Source organism: Silurus aristotelis (genome assembly GCF_946808225.1).
Source record: "Silurus aristotelis genome assembly, chromosome: 17".
In the NCBI taxonomy this organism is placed as follows: domain Eukaryota; kingdom Metazoa; phylum Chordata; class Actinopteri; order Siluriformes; family Siluridae; genus Silurus; species Silurus aristotelis.
In genome coordinates this window covers 14,014,578-14,027,552 of record NC_139590.1, presented here as the reverse complement: position 1 = coordinate 14,027,552, position 12,975 = coordinate 14,014,578, and the positions used below count along the sequence as shown (strand labels likewise).

The 12,975-nt window shown below is 37.3% G+C and overlaps 1 protein-coding gene across 1 annotated transcript in view; it reads right to left on the bottom strand.

The window, feature by feature from the left end:
- Nucleotides 1-12,975, bottom strand: part of nfixb (nuclear factor I/Xb) — a gene marked incomplete at its 5' end in the record, with an annotated part of 134,724 nt that overhangs the window by 23,750 nt on the left and 97,999 nt on the right.

The following is a 12,975-nucleotide window of genomic DNA, read 5'->3' as shown; positions in this document are numbered from 1 at the left end:
GACACGTAACAGATTTTGACATTCTATTTTCCGTGTAGCTGTCCTTTAAAACCTGTAGAACAAGGTCTAATCCAGACTTATATTAGTTTATTCATCAGGGTCCATGTTGGCAGATGCTCTCGACAGTCTGCCACATTGCCTGCATTTACCCCAAATTCAACCCTTACAACATAAAATTCACAAACAAACCTTAAAAATTTTATTATAAATGTTCTGTACAAGTGTAAAGAGTTTAGAGTGTAAAAGAACTATAAAGCCAGAGGCAAATCCATTTTAGACATTGTTTGGCACACTGAGGAGAATATCTGATTAGTTCCTTGGCACAAAACAAATGGCCACATACTGACATTGCTGTACGGGTGTCAGAATTGATCTATAGTTTCTTATAAATCTGGCCAAATTACCTAAAACTCTACTGTGAGAATTAAAATCAATGTAAGCATGATATGATTAATAAATCTGACAATTTGTTTAGGAGTAATATAGATATTAGATATTCTATATAGACATATGCATGCTGTTGCTTTACAATTACCCATTACAAACACTTAGAGACCCATTAAGAGCATGACAATACCTCCATGCATGAAGCACGGGCCATGAAGACATGTTTTGCCAAGGATGAAGTGAAAGAAATTCCTGACTTCACCACCTTTTACACGTTTAGGAATAACGGGAACACTGACAGCAACTCAGTCCATTTAGTCCAACAAATGCTCTTGGGGCTAAATAAGCACACATCACTAGGGCTGAAACAATTCCTTGAGTACTGTAACTCCAGTAATTCGCATACAAAAAAAGCATCGAGGCAAATTATTTGCCTCTATGCTTCGTTTAGTCCATTTAACTACACACAGAGCACTGTCTTTCTCCACAGACCATTATTGCTGATGCGCCACCCCACTCTGGGGTCTCATTTATAAATGCGGCCTACATACAAAACGGGGCTGGAAACGTGCGTACGGCACTTTCCACGTTACACGATGTACGTGCGCAGGGTTTAGAGTCTACTTACAGGTGCGCGTTTTTTCACGTCAAGTTATTATTATTATTTTTAATCACAACCTTTCCGTGGAAAGCTCAGCACCAAAGGCGCTGCAGAATGAAAAATGGAGGACCGGAAAGAAAACAGCTAGGGGAGAGGAGAAGATTCAGGCCAAAGGACACAACAGAAAGTTTCCAAAGTTTGGGATCATTTCAAACTAAAACATATAGAAAACCCTGTACAGTGGATTTACCTAAGTAATTTGAAATAAATTTTTATATTTTTATTGATATATTTTTACTTGCATTTCGATGTAATATGGCAATTAAATGCACTAAATGGGTTTAGAATTCACATATTGCAATTTCAGCAATAAAAATAGAAATTTTTCTAAAAAGGAAAAAATTTACCTGCTCATTTTTCTAGCTTTTTTTTCTCTTGTATATTTAGTATTGCTCTTTAATAAGAAAAAGTACTTCTTATTCAACCACTCGATTAATCGATGGACTAATTGGTAGAATCCTCGATTACTAAAATATCCGATAGCTCCAGCCCTACACATCACTGTATTTAATTTTTGTTTAATCCAGAGGTTGTAGAGGTTGTGCAAAGAGGAACAAAAATGTATGGGATATTTGTCAAAACAAATATGAGTATGATGGTTAAATGTTATGAAATATAGTGTATAAGTTAAAGTAAGAAGTGAGGTGGCAAATGGGGTGGAAACATTGTCTTCCAAATCCGGAAGACACTGTACATAAATGGTACATACAAATAACTTGACATGGTACATACAAATAACTACATTTTATTATTTACTAAATTTACTAAACAGCAGCTCTCATTATAAGGCAATATATGATGTGGACTGAACTTTGAGTGCAGTGACACAGACGTTTACAGTATGTAACTAAACTGATATCGGAGAGTCCAGGCGCTTCTTGGATGTTGTGTTTGGCTCAGTTTCAGTGACATTCTTTCTGCTATCCAGTGTTTTCATAACCATACATTATACTGGAATACTATTTAAAATAAGCATTGAATGCTAACTAATCATCATTCCTTCACCGAAAGCAAAGTGAATTCTAAACGGCGCATAGCAGAAGTCCAAAAGCCATTGCTCCCATTGCAAGTTCTACAAATTAAAACACAACACAACAGTAACAGACGTAAATAATGAAAAACTGATACAAAAAGAGGCACTGGCAAAATCAAAAAGTGGAAGAAAACCAAAAGCCCTTTTTCCCCGGACTTGTTCCCTTCCTCGTTGCATGCGCTTCGGTCGCTCTGCGGAATCCTGGCAGCCATCTTAGCATTTGGCAGCCATCTTAGCACTGGTGGTGTCAGAGAATTCCTGCTAGCTTAACATTTGCAAACGCCCTCACTAATAAAGGGACACACTTCTCGTAAAAAGACAGCTCAGACCGCTAAATGGTAAAGTATTTCTAGTACAAAAGCATAGTATATATCACAAGAGTATACTATATACATTTCTGGACATTTTTTATATAATTATTCTATTAATGCGCAGAAAATGAGGATTTCATAGCAATATTATTGATAGTATTGAAAAATACGAATCACTAAAGAGCATTTGATTGAATGTGAAGTACATTTAATAAATAATTTTTCAAATGCACAGACAGGAATGTGATAAGATTGTATCCAGGGCCCGCAAACATGTTGTTCACAATCGTGAAGTGTGCAACAATACTTGGCAGCGCTTACCAAACATGCAGGGAGCATATATTTCCTGAAGATGTATATAAGTTGCAATTCTAGTATATTTGTACTTTAGTAAAGTATAATAAGGTAGTAGTACGTAACTATTTTTCACCTCTTCTTCCAGCTAGCTTCCCCTAGTGGTGTGCATCAGTGAACACGGTCCTGGGTCTTTATCGAGCTCTAATCCAATTACAAGACACATTAATGGAGCCTTACTGTGCAGAGCTGGACCGGAGTGAATGGAAAAGCTATTTCTATTGGAGAGAGACAAAAACGAGGCGAGCAGGGGGCAACTCACCCTCTTGCTCACAATGGAGGCTCTGTCCATTATTAGAGCCGGGGCCCTGTGGTGCCCAGCCACTGCTGTTATCAGCAAATCACAATATACCCTCCGTGCACACACAACAAATACATAAACACACACAGCTCGCTAATGTATCAAAAAAAAAAAAAAAATGCTCAGCACCATCCTTATCAATCCAGCACACTCACCCAGAGGACCCATGAACACAGCACAGGCCAAAAAACAAATGTGTCACACATGCACAGATATACAAGCGCAAAATCTAAAAAAGTATGCGCACGACCAAATATGGGTTTAAAGAAAGAAGGAATATCCTGTGAAGCTGATCTTATATTCAAGTAAAGGTCATTGTTACTTTCAACTTTCAAGAACTCTAACAAAAAATTAATTGACTCATTTCCAAAGCGCATATTCATAAACGGCCCTGCTTGCAAATGACTGTGCACAAACAAAGGTTTGTTTTTCATTTAATTATTTATTTTGCAGCTTATGCATTTGCCAATAAGCTCAGATTGCCAGTTTATCGCAGACTCACACTGGCAAATGGAGAGGATTAATCTAACACAGGCCTGCTGCAGGACATCTCAAACACCAACAACATAAAATCAACAGCACACAGCGAAGCTGGGTCAAGCTAACTGGGTTCAGGGTGAGAAGAAAAGCTGCAAAAAAAAATTATGATTATTCTTATTTTTAGCGGTATATTATTTCGCTAGATTTAAAAGCTTTAGATCCTTTTCACACAGGAATATGAGATACATCAGACACGGCCTAAATAACATGAGCGTTGATATGTATTATATAAAGCAACCACATAAGATATAATGTACTGTTGTTGCTCAATCTACAAAGTCCGCTATATGGTCAATAGACATTATTTGGTATTCAGCCACAAGACCACAACTAACTCCAAGATGTTTTATCTATACAAGGCAATTCGAAGTGTGGTCAGCGTTCCAATTCATCCCAAAGGTGTTTAGTAGGTTTAAGGTAAGAGCTCTATAGCAGGCCACTCAACATCTTCCACTCTTACCCATGTAAACCATCTATTCATGAAGCTTGCTTTGTGCACAGGGTTATTGTTATGCTGGAACAGGTTTAGATCTCATAGTTCAAGTGAAGTGAAAATTTGATTCTACTGCAACCAAACATCCTATACAACTGTGCACCTTTGACTTTGAGCTAATGGTCGGAGAAGGAACCACATATGGCTGAAAAATCCCAGTGTATTTTACCCTTCTATTAGGAATCATATGTAAATCTGAATAGTAGGTGAAACTTTGTTTTGTTGTCCATATTCTAGTAAGTTTGTATCATCATTTATAAGACATCCAGCTGCAAGATGTCATTTTTGGAGTATGATGTAAAAACACGGCGAAAAAGATTTCTTGCTTTTTTTCCTCACAGCTCCTCTCACAATAACAGCAGCTCAGCACTGTTAATCTGATCTTGAACTCCATATGACCGCTCATCTGCGATTTATCAACATATTGCCCTTGATCTGTGTGTGTACTGCCCTCTATCTGTGTGTATCTAAACAAACTGATTTGTTATTCTTATAGGATGTTGCTTTTCTTCACAACAAACCTGACAAGTGTGTTACAACCCAACCACCTGAAAACACACACGAATACAAGAAATATATTTTTTAGATTATTGACTGAAGTGTAATTGTTGATGTAGGTGCATAGTGTATAACTATGCTGAATATACTGACTGATAAAACCGAGCTGACACCTCCGCACTGTAGCCAGAAATACATGCTCATGCCTCACCATACGACAAAGGACATAGTAGCACAACACCCACTCTCCCAACACCACCAAATGGGTTTTGCATAAGAGGTTTATTGGTATGTTGCTAAACATTCTGACCTTTTTTTAATCCCTAATGCGCTTAAAATGTTCCAAACCCTTCTAATCCCCAAGGCAATCCCACACAGATGTTCTCAAAGCTCTTCTATTGGAGTATTTTATTTAAATACCCCCCCCCCCCTTCCCACCGCTGTGCACATTATTCATTTCCTATCTTATAAAAGCACACTTGATTCTGTGCCTGCGCCCCCTCACCTGAGGCTCTGCAGAAGGCACTGTTTATGGACGCCGCTGCACGGGAGGGCCTTTCACTGAAATGCTTCATCAGACGCAGTCAGTTCAGCGACTAAAAAGCTGAAGGAGGCCTACATGCTCCTGAGCCATAACCACCAACCCCCCAACACACACATACACACGAATTTAATCTGAACTCATGTCCTTGTGTGTTTTAGAGTGTGTGTTTATGAATTAGTGTACAAGAAGGAATACATAAGACCTTATGAGTACCAAAATGAATGTTTATATGTGATAGAAGATAAATAAAAAATTCATGCCTTGTTCCTCAGACATGCAGTAGCATACATTAGTGTTGCAAATGTGCCTTTCCTATTCCACAGCTGTGCGTGTGTGTGTGTGTGTGTGTGTGTGTGTGTGTGTGTGTGTGTGTGTGTGTGTGTGTGTGTGAGTATGAGGTGCACATATATACATATGGAACTTAGAAGCCTGTCTATTTATGCCTACTTGTGTGGTACGTCATATACCTCCGTTCTGAAACACCCACATGTCGCTTTTACCTATTAGGATTTATTCATTGTTGTTGAAAGCATTTTTAAGCTGCACCTGCATAATCTTGCCTTCACTTATTAAGTGTTCCATTAATTAATATGTTATATTCTATAAAAACATAAAAAAATTCCTCTTTAGCCAGCATTTAATTTACATTTTTTGGAAAAATTTATGTTTGGAAATCAGTAGCTCCTTTCTACTGATACGAGGAAAACAAAACAATGAATAAATCTATAAGATTTGAACAGAGAAGAATTCAAATGCATACAATCCATTTTGTAACTGTTTTGCGCTTGCATAAAAATGCTAAAGAAACCATAGTGCTAGCGTTAGCCGCTAAACAGGATGTGGCTAGTGGCTAACGATAGATTCTTTAGCATTTTATGTCCAGCTTCAAGAATTTCACTTAAAAGGAGAAAATCCTGACAATTCCACATATAGAGGGAGTAAATGAATGAAGGATGGAAGGAATGACATTTAACATAAAAACAACAAAGACATTTGATAAAGTATGCTGAAACAAGTAGAACAGTAAAGTAGATCATATATTTAGGAAATTAAATATTAAATGTAACACACACACACACACACACACACACACACACACACAGACACACACACACACACACACACACACACATACATACACATCTGTATTACTCAAATGGGGTCTGACAAATGACAAATTAATTTTTCCATTTATTTATTTTTATTTTATCAATTTAATGTGTTGCAATTTAATTAAATACTCAATTTAATCAATATAATAAAAAGTGTATTGCAACAATTTTTTTTCAATTTATTCTTTGTCAAATATTATAAAATATTTTTTATACATGATTCAACCAAGCGGGCATTTTATTTAAAATTGTTTTAAAAATGTAAACTGTTAATGATTACAAATGTTAATTATAATAAACTGCGTTAATAAAAAACGGCAAACAATTTCATGTTTTGCATTTCTGAACTGTACCAAACCGTACCGAACCATGAATTCTGGGTACTGTGTGCTTATATCTATCTATCTATCTATCTATCTATCTATCTATCTATCTATCTATCTATCTATCTATCTATCTATCTATCTATCTATCTATCTATACACACACACACACACACACACACACACACACACACACACACACACACACACAGCTATAATATATTTGGGTGAAGAGCATGTTTTAAAATTCACGCACAAATGTGAAAGCCACTACAGTGTGAGATTTGTACATAATAGTGTGTCTGGGTGTGTGAATGAAAGCCTTTGGCTAGACAGACATTCTACCTCTGCCCATGTGTGTGTATATAAACGCAAGTGTGACTGTGCATCTGTGTAAATATAAATGCAAGCAGGAGTGTGTGCATGTAAGTCTGTTCATGTAAGTCTGTTCCTGTGTGTGTCTGTGTGTGTGTGTTTGTGTGTGTGTGTGTGTGTGTGTGTGTGTGTGTGTGTGTGTGTGTGTGTGTATGTGTGCTTGGCCTGGGTCGTGCCAGAGAGGAGCAGGTGTGCTGAGATCTGCCCTGCCTTGCATGCTGCCCATCTGTGTGCCCGTCTGTGCCCGCTGCCTGCCAACTACACGCCCAGTGCAGAGAGAGAGACAGAGAGACAGATAGAGACAGAGGGGGAGTGCTAGGACCTAGCTTAAGGCTATAGCAGGAGGGAAGAGAAACAATAAGAGAAAGAGAGCTGGGAAAATGTGGGTAAACCTGTTGAAGGCTTTGCTGGGAACAGCCTCTAGAATAGAATGGTGGTTGTTGCAGTAACATGATATGATGATCACTTAAGGCCACAATATTCTGTATGTGACTCTGTCACATCAAAAACACATTTCGCACATAAATCACAAATCGATATGTGATAATATAAGTAGGCCTATTACCACTTCCATGTGTTGGAGAATTAAGCACGGAGCATAAGCTTGGCAGAAAGAGTGCATTAATAAATGTAAAAAAAAAATAAAACTAAAAAGCAAAAGAAAGACGAGAAAAGGGACCAAATGAAAGGGTATAGTATAGCAACTGGACTGTGGAAAAAATCATGGATGAGGAAAGAGCGAAGAAAGAGCAAATAAAAGAATGGCGGAAAGGGGGAAGGGAGGCAAGGCTGGCTGGATGCCCATTTTTTTCATGTTCTATCCACACGTCTTCTGGTTAGAGAGATGTACACGAAGATGTATAGAGCCGTCTGGCACAGACATACAGCACTACGGACAGCTGCTCTTTCCCAAGATAATAGTGCACCTCTAATCCATACATTTAGTGTGCATGTGGATACACACCACAACACACACACAGAACTCTTAATCCATGCAATAGTTACTGGGCCTGTGAGCGATCTATCAGCCATACTGCACTACTTAGGCTGTAAGGGTTTGAATCGGTGATGCGATTTCTGCACACTTGAAAGATTAAAGCACTGCCACAACAAGCCTCCGATTTAGCAATTAAAAGCTGCCACTTAAACTTTTACTAATACCAAACAGAAAGCTAACCATGATGCAATCAGTGTGTTATAATCCAGATCTATTCACAAGATGCAAGTACAAAGTGTTTTAATGCTGATTTAATTCATTCCAGATGTTCATGAGTAAAGAAAAAAGTGTATGGAAGAAGCACATGCCACCAGGGGGCGCAAAAAAGAGATCAGTAAAAGCGCTACTAAGAGTTACAAAAAAGAACAAACACTATATGTTTAAACTTTTCTTTTTGCTTTTGTTCCATTCTTTATTGCATTATGCTTGTTTCCAAGATCTAAAGTTTACATAAACAAAAAAACCTGATTTTATTTTCCTTAAAAATAAACCATTCAGTGATAAAAAAGAATGTCCAGTACTACAGAATGATATTCTATCATGGTATATTGATTACATATAATAAAATAATAATAATAATAATAATAATAATAATAATAATAATAATAATAACAACAACAATTTGATAATTACCAAAATCACACAATACAAATCTTATTAGCAAACATGTACTTGACAGAAAGATGTGCATATTCATATGTGTTTATTATTGGCACAAATATGTACAAGAGTAAGACTTGAAAATAACAATAACAGAATGAAAACAATGCCAATAATACAAATGCTGTGGCTGAGAAAACACTTTGAGAATCTTTCATACTGAGTGAAATGTGTGAGGTGCATTAATAGTAATAGATTAATGAGCAATGCGTAACACCACAAACCTCAGTAAAGTTGACAAGAGAAAATTGTGCTGGATTTTTTGTGTTTTTGGTGAGCTGGAGTTATAAAGTTGAACATAGGCCCATAAGCTGCTCAAAAGAAGGTGAGTAACTTAATCATTTCTCATTTTAAGATTCATTTGATCGGGCAAAGATGCCTTCTTATAATGGTCAGTCCAGAATTGCACTGTTCAAATATACACATTCAACCTGAGACTACTAATCACTCTAAAGAAAAAAAAGAGCCCCTTGCAGCATTGTATCTATCAGGCTAATGCAAGAACATGGCAGAATGTAAATTCAGGTCTGATACTTACATTCCTCAATTAAATTCTTAGAGGAAAAAAACACATTGTGATGTTAAAGGAGAATAATCAACAATCATTGATGTTTTATTCTTCTCATGACAAATGAGTTTATCAACCATTGCTTTTTTTATATATATGAATAAATGACACAATGATGGTTTATACTTCTAATACTGTGGAATATCTACAAAACATATTGCTTGCATTATGATGTTTCCTTACCAGCTGCCTTTTCTCTTTCTTGAAAAAACAAAAAACCTCAACACATCCTCTTTTTTATCATCTTACTCTATCATTAGACATAGTGGTGTTAAACCATGATATGCTACACAATACGTGGAAAGTCATCATCGTAGACTTTTCTCTTCTATCTCACCTGTAAATACTTATCACAAGCTTGCCATTAGGGGTGCTGTAGCAGGCAATGACAGGGTGGAGCTGTCAGCTTTGATTTGCGTTTTCCCTCCTGGTCGACCAGTTTGATGAGTGTTTTTTTTCCCCCCTAAACGTGTTAATGCACATTTTTGTAGCTTGGTCATCTTATGAAAACTGGCTGAAAATGTATTGGAAAAAAAATGCTAAGCCCTGACTAGTAAGCACTTTGTTCCTAAAGTCAGGTTACTGTTGAATTTCTCTCATTGTGTATGTGTGGGTTTCCTTTCGGATTTTCCAGTTTCATTCCACCACCAAAGATAAGCTCTAACACAACCCTGCTCCAGTCTATCTATTCCTCCTTCTTTCTACCTCTTCTTTATTCATTTTCTGTTATTTAAAATGTTATTATGCAGCTCTCTGTGTGACCAGACACTCGCGCTGGGTCCAACTAATGCACAACCGAGCTTACATAAATCTTCTATATAGTGTTATATCTGCAGATCAGAATTAGTAGCAGTGGGCAGAGATTCAGATGGGATGACATGATAGTGCATCATAAGGACTGTTATCTTCTGGAGAGCTCATCAGGGATGTGAACTGATGGGAAAGAGGGCGGAGAGTGGATAGAGTGACCCCAAATTTGCAACAATAAACCCATTCTGTGCCCCCACTCAATGACCATATAATGTAGCACGAGACTATATAATAGCACTTTCTGAAAAAAGTGTGGGGAGGATATGTGGGAGAAGATATGCAATGCACCCCCCAGGGAGCACTCTATATGCATTGTGTGTGTGTGAGTCGGGAGTGTTGATCATGTGATGGCACCATGTGCCAAAACGAGAGCTTGAAAGTAAGTTGGTGAGAAAAGAGAGAGGGGGAAGGGGGATGGGGAAGCTGTGGGAACAGCAGGTCTTGCCAAAAAAGACAAGCACATGGAAAATAAAAAGAAAGAGAGACTTCTTGGCAAAGAGTAAAGGAGGCCAGATAGTGATGAGAGAAAGATAGATAGATAGAGAGACAGAGAGAGAGTGATAAATGTTAAAGGAGAGAAAGAGAGAGACAGTTAAAGTGGGAGTGAATGGATGGAGATGAGACAGACAGGTGTGGTGAGAAAAAAGAGGAAAGCACTTACGCTGTGAATTGAAGACAGAGGATAAAACGGCAAAAGAATTTAAGAGTAGACTGAGGTTAATACCAGTCTAAAAGCATTACATACCCCTGAACGACTGAACTCTTGAATTTCAAAGATGCCTTTCAAAGTAACTGCCAATCAACTGCCTTTACTTCACCTTTGTACAAAATAGCAAAATAAAACTGCTCAAGTATTGGCATAATTGACTAAAGGCTGAAATAATTCTACCAGGTTTTCACTAACTATGGTGCCATTCTTTAAACAAAAGACTATAAGGAACAAAGGGAGCTCACTAAACTACCCAGCTTTTATTAACACACTGGTAGTTACACACAGCTATTTATCACTTTTGTTTATAAGATCCTATTGCCTTAAGGGGTCTGTGTCCACCTGCTGCCTCACATACCCACTGCCTTAAATATAACTGTTCAATGAAGAACATAAAAGACTTGACACTTCATTAAGACACCCATCCATCACCCACCATTCAAACATGGAGTGTTCACGCTTTAGACACTGTGTAAACATGCAATATATCAAGGCAAAATCGCACGCATACATCAAAAGCCATTACAAAAGAATTTATTTTAGTGACCTCCAGAATTATTGGCACTATTCAGAGAATAAATATATATGTATAAAAAGAATAACTAAGTGAGTGTAAACGTACAGCAACGTTATATAGTGTTATTTAAAGAGTTTCATATTTCAAATATATTTTGTTAAGCAGTGTAGACAATAGAAATAATGAGTCATGTCCTGTATCCAGTCTGGAGATGCTTTTATAGAGGTTTAGTCCATTAAGCATGTTAAGCTCCCTCTTATGTTTGTGCTATTATCCAGAATCACCTAGTCAAACTGAATGCTCCAAAGCGTCATGATTCATTTTCGGTGTCTACCAAATTCCTTTACTTGTACATACAGTCCATTTGTCATGCAGATGGTGTGCATGACTATTACGTTTGGTGACCGAAACTGTGATCTGTGAGATATTCAAACCTCCTCCTCAAGTATGTGTATGTAAAGGTTTTTTTTTTTTTTTTTAACCATAATGCAAGGCAACGAGGTTTTACCTTTGGTGACCTCATACCCTAGTAAAACAGGACATGTTTAAAGCAACAACTTAAAAAAAAAACAAGAGCTGTGCATAGATTAGATGAGAATTATTTAAGTTAAAACAAAGATCATTATTTAAATGGATGAATAGGCTTGTCATAAACTGGTTGTTTAAAAAGTGTGAAACGAAGTATTCTCGCAGGAGTAAAACACAGACAGCAGGCATTTCTCTCATGGAACTACAAGAAGGTAAGTGGGTTAAAAAAAATCTCCAAAAACCTGCAGAAAGGTCACTTGATATCTGGAAGGGTTCTCCATTTTTTTTCTCCCCTTTACATGCCCAATCTTAAATAAGCTTCAATATGGCCACTTAGCAAGGCTTTTTTTTCAGCCTGTAAACAAGGCAAATAAATATGTGGATAATCGCTTCGAACTGAGTAGACATGTTTTACAAGTGAGTAAAACCACATATAGACACATAAATGGCGCCCGTTAAAACAATCACAAGCGCCACAGAGATTGCTCATTTTACTTAATGAATGGTTGAAGAGCATTGGGCAAGAGAAGAGTGCTGCCAAAGTACAGTTAAAGTGTCACTGTGAAGGATGAGAAAGAAAGAGGCAGAGACAAGGAGAAATAGATTGCCAAGGACAAGAAAAATTTGTGCAGAATACAATAGTCAGCATAATACAATGCTTGTCACAAAACAAATAAAACAAAATAATCAACTAAAATTTAAAGTAATGTTAAAATAAAAATTATAATAAATAATATTGAATTCAAAATAATTATTAATTTAAATAAACTGGAAAACAGGACAAAGAAATAATATATATTTCAGTCCTTCCTTTTTGTCCCTGTATGTTTGCGTGTGTGTTTGTGTGTGTGTGTGTGTGTGTGTGTGTGTGTGTGTGTGTGTGTGTGTGTGTGTGTGTGTGTGTGTGTGTGTGAAAGAGAGAGAGAGAGAGAGAGAGAGAGAGAGAGAGAGAGAGCGAAAGAATGACAGACACAGAGAAAGAGAAAGAGAGAGAGAGAGAAAGAGAGAGAGAGAGAGAGAGAGAGAGAGAGAGAGAGAGAGAGAGAGAGAGAGAGAGAGAGAGAGAGAGAGAAAGAGAGGTGTTACCTATTTGCTTGGATTTCTTTTTTGGAGTGTGTTTATTTATGTGTGTTGGTATTATATCTTGAGCTGATAACAGGTGAATTAATGGAATTGTGTCTGGGGACTGACATGCAGGCCAGTCAAACACAAACACATTACAAACACTGTTCTTTGTTATGTCTATGAAAAATA